This window comes from Pristiophorus japonicus, unplaced genomic scaffold, assembly GCF_044704955.1.
Source record: "Pristiophorus japonicus isolate sPriJap1 unplaced genomic scaffold, sPriJap1.hap1 HAP1_SCAFFOLD_360, whole genome shotgun sequence".
In the NCBI taxonomy this organism is placed as follows: Eukaryota; Metazoa; Chordata; class Chondrichthyes; family Pristiophoridae; genus Pristiophorus; species Pristiophorus japonicus.
Window position 1 is genome coordinate 509476 of NW_027253435.1, and position 7904 is coordinate 517379.

Genomic DNA, 7904 nt, shown 5'->3' on the forward strand with positions numbered 1-7904 from the left:
AAGGATTTCCTTCAGTTCCTCCTTCTCACTAGACCCTCGGTCCCCTCGTATTTCCGGAAGATTATTTCTGTCTTCCTTCGTGAAGACAGAACCAAAATATTTGTTCAACTAGTCTGCCATTTCTTTGCTCCCCATTATAAATTTACCTGAATCTGACTGCAAGGGACCTATGTTTGTCTTCACTAACCTTTTTCTCTTCACATATCTATAGAAGTTTTTGCAGTCAGTTTTTATGTTCCCAGCAAGCTTCCTCTCATACTCTATTTTCCCCCTCCTAATTAAACCCTTTGTCCTCCTCTGCTGTATTACAAAATTCTCCCAGTCCTCAGGTTTGCTGCTTTTTCTGGCCAATTTATATGCCTCTTCCTTGGATTTAACGCTATCCTTAATTTCCCTTGTTAGCCACGGTTGAGTCACCTTCCCCGTTTTATTTTTACTCCAGACAGGGATGTACATTTGTTGAAGTTCATCCATGTGATCTTTAAGTGTTTGCCATTGCCTATCCACCGTCAATCCTTTAAGTCTCATTTGCCAGTCTATACTAGCCAATTCACGCCTCATACCATCGTGGTTACCTTTCCTTAAGTTCAGGACCCTAGTCTCTGAATTAACTGTGTCACTCTCCATCTTAATAAAGAATTCTATCATATTATGGTCACTCTTCCCCAAAGGGCCTCGCACAACAAGATTGCTAATTAGTCCTTTCTCATTACACATCACCCAGTCTAGGATGGCCAGCCCTCTAGTTGGTTCCTCGACATATTGGTCGAGAAAACCATCCCTAATACACTCCAGGAAATCCTCCTCCACCACATTGCTACCAGTTTGGTTAGTCCAATCTATATGTAGATTAAAGTCGCCCATGATAACTACTGTACCTTTATTGCATGCATCCCTAATTTCTTGTTTGATGCTGTCCCCAACCTCACTACTACTGTTTGGTGGTCTGTACACAACTCCCACTAGCGTTTTCTGCCCTTTGGTATTCCGTAGCTCCACCCATACAGATTCCTCATCATCCAAGCTAATGTCCCTCCTTACTATTGCATTAATTTCCTCTTTAACCAGCAACGTCACCCCACCTCCTTTTCCATTCTGTCTATCCTTCCTAAATGTTGAATACCCCTGGATGTTGAGTTCCCAGCCTTGGTCATTCTGGAGCCATGTCTCCGTGATGCCAATTACATCATACCCGTTAACTGCTATCTGCGCAGTTAATTCGTCCACCTTATTCCAAATACTCTTCGCATTGAGGCACAGAGCCTTCAGGTTTGTCTTTCTAATTTTGCTGCAATATGGCCCTTTTTGCTTTTTGCCTTGGGTTTCTCTGCCCTCCACTTTTACTTTTCTCCTTTGTATCTTTTGCTTCTGCCCCAATTCTACTTCCCTCTGTCTCCCTGCATAGGTTCCCATCCCCCTGCCATATTAGTTTAACCCCTCCCCATCAGCACTAGCAAACACTCCCCACTAGGGCATTGGTTCCTGCCCGCCCAGGTGCAGACCATCCGGTTTGTACTGGTCCCATCTCCCCCAGGGTTCCAATGTCCCAGGAATTTGAATCCCTCCTTTCTGTACCACTCCTCAAGCTATGTATTTCATTTAATTCAACTGTAGGGGTGTGGAGTTTTATTTCTTAAATCATCCCATTTTTGTCCCCTCCTCTCCTGTTGACTCATGCTGGTTTACAGATCAACAGGCAACAGCATCTAAGTGGGGATTCTTCATCTGAGTCCAGATGGAGAGCCAACTGGTTATTCAAACATGGAGGGCAGCACACAGCAGCGTCCCCACAACAGATGTCCACACTTACACTTTCTAACAGAGATTAAGAGTGGAAACCCTGACTGAGTTTTATCCCTCTCGTCAGTTTAGTTCTCCAAAGCAATGAGGGAGGTGATGAAACATCAGCATTTAAATTCTATGTGGTACTGAGCCATACAGATGAGGAAGGTTCCAGGTTCTGAGGGCACTAGTTTGCTTCACAAGGTGAGGTAGGGCACTAAGAAAGCAACTTTCCAAATTCCATGCCAATGACGATATTTGGCAATTTAAGGCATCTGAGTAGGACAGAACAAGAGACTGCACCAAAAAAGCACTATGAAACTATTTTACAACAGAAATAGCAGTGTTCCGATCTAGGTCAGCTGGAGCTCATCCATTTTATGTTTATACAGAAATATCCAGTTTGTTAGTGATTCATGGCTACAAGTAGGGGAGAGGAATCTTTTTGCATTCTTAATGGGTTTTTTTCATCATATCAAAAAGCCCTTCAAATCTTTTCATTTAATAGAGTGGTCCTTTGAAGGAGCTGTATGCCTTAATTTGGCAGAATCACAGTATTAGTGATTTAATCATTACTAGAATGCCAAAAAGTTACAGTAAAACTCTACACAAGTGAAGTTGCACTCTGATAACAGTTTCCTCCACCCACCAGCCCCCCACCCCCATGATAACACTCCTGTGAAGCACTTTAGGACATTTTACTATGTTAAAGGTGCTATGCAGGGTATGGTAGCATAGTGGTAATGGTACCGGACCAGTGATCCAGAGACATGAGTTCAAATCCCACCACGGCAGCTGGGGAATTTAAATTCAGTTAATTAATAAATCTGGAATAAAAAGCTAGGTGACCATGAAATTATTGGGTTGTCGTAAAAAAAACATCTGGTTCACCAATGTCCTTTAAGGAAGGAAATCTGCCGCCCTTACCTGGTCGAGCCTATATATGTGACTCCAGACCCATAGCAATGTGGTTGACTCTTAACTGAAATGGCCTATCAAGTCACTCAATGGTACCTAACCGCTACAAGAAGTATACTAAGCAGCACTGTGGGAGTACCTTTATCACACAATGCAGTGGTTCAAGAAGGCGGCTCATCACCACCTTGTCTAGGACAATTAGGGATGAGCAATAAATGCTGGCCTTGCCAGCGACCCTCACATCCCACAAACAAAAAAATATATAAATACAAGTTGCTCTGGTTAAGAAAACAGTGGACATCCAGTGGGGGAGAGGGGAATGCTGAAGAGTAGGATAGAAGGGATCAGAGATACACTTGAACAGAAAAGTTTTGAGAACACCTTTGAAAGAGGTACCTGGCAGTGGGAACTAGGTAGGGAATTCCAGGAGATAGGTGCATCGAGCTCAACAAGCAATTAGCACTCACTTGCCATAATTCAAATGAGGATAAGTCGAGAGAAGAATAGGAAATGCAGAAAACAGGTGGATGATGAAAGGTTACACCTGAACCATTATCTTGTCTGTTCACTGCACAGATGCTGACTGACCCACTGAGCGTTTCGAACATTTTCTGTTTGAGTTCCAGCATTTGCATTTTTTTGCCTCTTATTTAAGCAAGGATTCAGCTGCATGCAATGAGACCCTACATGTTGAAGCAGAGTCCACAAGTACTTTAAAAAGGGAATTGGATAGTTACTTGAAAAAGAATATTAAAGGTATGGGAACCAAGCAGGAGGGTGGGTTAGCCTGGCTGATACGGAGAAAGACACTGTAGCCAAATGGCCTCTTTCTATGCTGTAATACTCTGCGTGGATATTACTTGCTGGCATGTGCGTAGGCTTTTACCAAACTTTTTCTTTCTTTAAATGAACTGTGTCAGCGCACGGCACCACAAAGCAGAGACACTATTTCAATCCTCTGCTCCACTGAGCTCCCAATCTCAGGCAAGTGGGAAGGTTCCAGGCACTTTGCCGTAGTGCAAAAGGAATAAACTGATTAAATAGCCCCTCCAGGCCAATGATGTTTACCTCCTCCTGGTTGTATAAGAATGACTTTCCACTTCCTCATTTTAGAGCAGGAGAGTCAAGAGGATTGGAACAGAAGTGGTGTGGGTGCTGGGGAGTAAAGTGTTAATGTCATGCCTTCATGGAGTATATTCCGGAAAAATGAAGGTGAATTACATACTTAAATTACACAAGGCCTCTTCTGAAACTCTCCAACACAGATTTTATACATCTCTTGAAATACAGTACGTACACAATCTCTCGTCAAAAACTTGTGATCATGTAAAACTTGTATTTAAAAAATTGTGTATTCCCACAAAGTTGTAATTGTATTTGTTAAAACAGCCTTTTTGTGCTCAAGATTTCGACACATGCTGGAAACACTTTGCAAATGAAAATTAACCTCAGGCATGTCAGTGACAAGACGTCACCATATTTCACATCGCATATCTTTGTGAGAGAACGATCTTAAGGAGTGGGAGGCGAAGAGAAAGACCTGGTGATTGAAAGTATTTTGGGTACGGAGCTGTTTTAGTTGGGTAAATTCTGGCATCCTTTGATAAAGCAATGTATTTATTGTTAAAATCACACTGATGAACAAAAGCATGGAACAAAACACCTCCGATATATTTACTGCTGTTCTCACTGTCCTTCACATGTTGCTAGGTGGTCGCTATAGGTTCTCAATGCAGTCTGTTTGAGGTCCCTACATTATTTGCCGCGCACACTAAATGCATTACTACATTTTCTGAATCTGCAACAGCTCTACAAAATCTTCACTTCCTGGTTTCTGATCCATGGGTTTAATTTCATGATACTGTATTCCTTTTGTTTTCAATTCTCAGTACACAGTAAATTTCAATTATTTCATTTCCTGCTCTGTTCTAAATTAATTTAAATGAACCCAGACAGAGGTCAGCAGCAGCTCTGAATCACTAATCACAATGTATCAGTCCACCTCGGATTCCTTGGACTTCTATTACAATATCCTATCCCGGAACCTAGATTATTACACCAATTTTCATTAAAAGCAGTAAAATAAAAAGGAAATCTGAAATGGAAGCATAAAATGCTGGAAACACTCAGCCAGTCAATCAGCATTCATAAAGAGAAAGAGACATGGGGAGTACACATCCAAAGCTTCATAACTTGTCTTTTCTCTTTACAGATATTGGCCGACCTGCTGTGTGTTTCCAGCATTTTCTATTTTTTTCAATTGTTAAACTTTGTTCAAACATGGAGCATGCAGTTAATATTGTATTGATCTAATATTAGAAACATTGTAAAACTGAGCCTTTACAAGTGTTAGAAAATAAAATAAGCACTGGCAACCCAATGAATGACCTTTTCTTCATCAAACATCTTTCTCCAGTTCCAAATAAAAATATGAAGCTCTCAGCTATTTCACAGGGTGGACAAAATTCAAGTTTTTTCCAGCAGGAATCAATATCCTTGAATCTGTAACCAGAGAAAGTAAGGGAGATTTCATTTTAGTTGTCACCGCCTTCAATTGCAAAGGAATCTCTCGTCACAAGGAAGCCTTTCGCATTTGCTCTACTGTGTATTAATAGTTATTGAATGCCCCAAAATACACTACTTGTATCTTACAAAATAAAAAAGGTTGTGTGCCATTAATGTAAGTGTAACAAAAATGTAATTTTATTTTCAGTGCAACACTACTACAATTAATTTTCAACTAAATCTCACATCTTATACGGGAATGAGAATATGGAGAATCCAGATTTCGTATCATTTTGCGAATAGTTAGCACTGCATCAGAGCCAGAATAAGGGTCACAGTTCTCCACATACAAGTTCCTGTGTTCTAGCCATATAATTAACAAGGGGCTAAAATAAAGACTGTGGGGGTGGGGGGGGCGGGAGTTCGAGAGCAAGATAAAACCAGAGGGAAATGTTGTCCCAAGCCATATTATTAGTGGAGGTTAGGAAGTGATATAATGAAGATCAACAAGTAATGCTGCAGTTCCAGTATATTTGTTTCCAATTCTTTCAGTCGCAACTACACAAATTGAAAAGTTGGTTTTAAATTACTGCTCTTAGCCATATTACCTTAAGTCGATAAATGTTAGCAATCTTTACTATTTAGTAAAAGTGTTAACAAGAAGAGCAGAAGTGATGACACTATCAACGCTCATGTAAAGAAAGCAGCAAAACCATAGATACAACCTTGTAGAATTTGCTTAACAGACATACTTTACAGCTTTAGTCGAATATTTTCCAAAAATAAAATGTCTTCACAGCTGCCAATGTGCACTTACATAGCATTCAGGATTAAAGGTGTAACCAAAGTCAACCATGAAGAGACAGATGATGGAGTATATATTAGTGCACATTGACCTTGGACTGACTTTTATTTTCAAGGCTGTTTTAAATACTGCGCTTATAGTAGTTGAGGCTAGCTCATTGAATGTATTCAAATTACAGATAGATAGATTGTTAACCAATAAGGGAATTAAGGGTTATGGGGAGTGGGCGGGTAGGTGGAGCTGAGTCCACGGCCAGATCAGCCATGATCTTGTTGAATGGCGGAGCAGGCTCAAGGGGCTAGATGGCCTACTCCTGTTCCTAATTCTTATGTTCTTATGTTCTTAATCTCAAGAGCTGACCCAAGAACACAAGAACGAGGAGCAGGAGTAGGCCAACTGACCCCTCGGGCCTGCTCCGCCATTTAGTATCACAGCTGATCCGATCATGGATTCAGTTCCACTTCCCTGCCCGCTCCCCATAACCCTTTATTCCCTTATCGCTCAAAAGTCTGTCTATCTCTGCCTTTAATATATTCAATTACCAGCCTCCACAGCTCTCTAGGGCAGAAAATTCCACAGATTTACAACTCAGAAGAAATTCCTCCTCATCTCAGTTTTAAATGGGCTGCCTCTTATTCTGAGACTATGTCCCTTAGTTTTAGTTTCCCCTGAGTGGAAATATACTCTCTGCATCCATCTTGTCCAGCCCTCTCATTATCTTATATGTTTCGATAAGATCACCTCTCATTCTTCTGAACCCAACCTACTCAACCCCCTCATCTCCGGAATCAATATTGTGAACCTTCTCTGAACGGCCTCCAAGGCAAGTATATCCTTTCTTAAATATGGAGACCAAAACTGCTCTAGGTGTGGCCTAACCAATACCCTGTACAGTTGCAGCAGGACTTCGCTGCTTTTATACCCTATCCCCCTTGCAATAAAGGCCAACATTCCATTTGCCTTCCTGATTACTTGCTGTACCTGCATAATAACTTTGTGTTTCATGCACAAGGACCCCCAGATCCCTCTGTACTGAAGCACTTTGCAATTTTTCTCCGTTTAAATTATAATCTGCTTTTTTATTTTTTCTGCCAAAGAGGATAACCTCACGTTTTCCAACATTTTTACTCCATCAACCAAATTTTTCCCCACTCACCTAGCCTGTCTATATCCCTTTACAGATTTTGTGTGTCCTCCTCACAATTTGCTTTCCCATCCATCTTTGTATCATCAGCAAACTTGGTCACATTACACTCGGTCCCTTCATCCAAATCATTAATATAGATTGTAAATAGTTGAGGCCCCAACATCGATCCTTGTGGCACCCCACTAGTTACTGTTTGCTAACCCCTCCGGTTCTGAGAAACTCTTCATAACAGAGGAGCACGAACCTCTTCAAACGTGGAGCACCTAGTCGATATGGTACTAATCCAATATTAAGAAGCAAGACAGTTCTATTGAAAAGCAAAATACTGTAGATGCTAGAAATCTGAAATAAATACAGAAAATGCTGGAAATACTCAGCAGGTCAGGCAGCATCTGTGGAGAGAGAAACCGGTTGATGACCCTTTGTCAGAACTGGAAAAAGTTAGAGATGTAACAGATTTTTAAGCAAGTGTAGGGGCAGGAAAGGGGGGAGGGAGGAAATAATAAAAGGGACGATCCGTTTCAGATGCCACCAAAAGTTCGTCAACATCCTCCGCCTGCTCCACGATGACATGCAGGCTGTGATCCTTACCAACAGATCCATTAAAGATCCAATCCACATCCGGACCAGGGTCAAACAGGTCTGCACCATCGCTCCAACCCTCTTCTCAATTGTCCTCGCTGCCATGCCCCACAGTCACAAGCTCCCCGCTGGAGTGGAACTAAACTACAGAACCAGTGGGAAGCT

At 41.5% G+C, this 7904-nt stretch overlaps 1 protein-coding gene across 1 annotated transcript in view; it reads right to left on the reverse strand.

Moving 5' to 3' along the window:
* LOC139250262 (serine/threonine-protein kinase MRCK alpha-like) overlaps positions 1-5185 on the reverse strand; it is a gene marked incomplete at its 3' end in the record, with an annotated part of 472269 nt that extends 467084 nt beyond the window's left edge. The window contains exon 1 of the mRNA XM_070872760.1: positions 5089-5185. The remainder of the gene's footprint in view (positions 1-5088) is intronic.
* Between the last annotated feature and the right edge of the window lie 2719 nt (positions 5186-7904).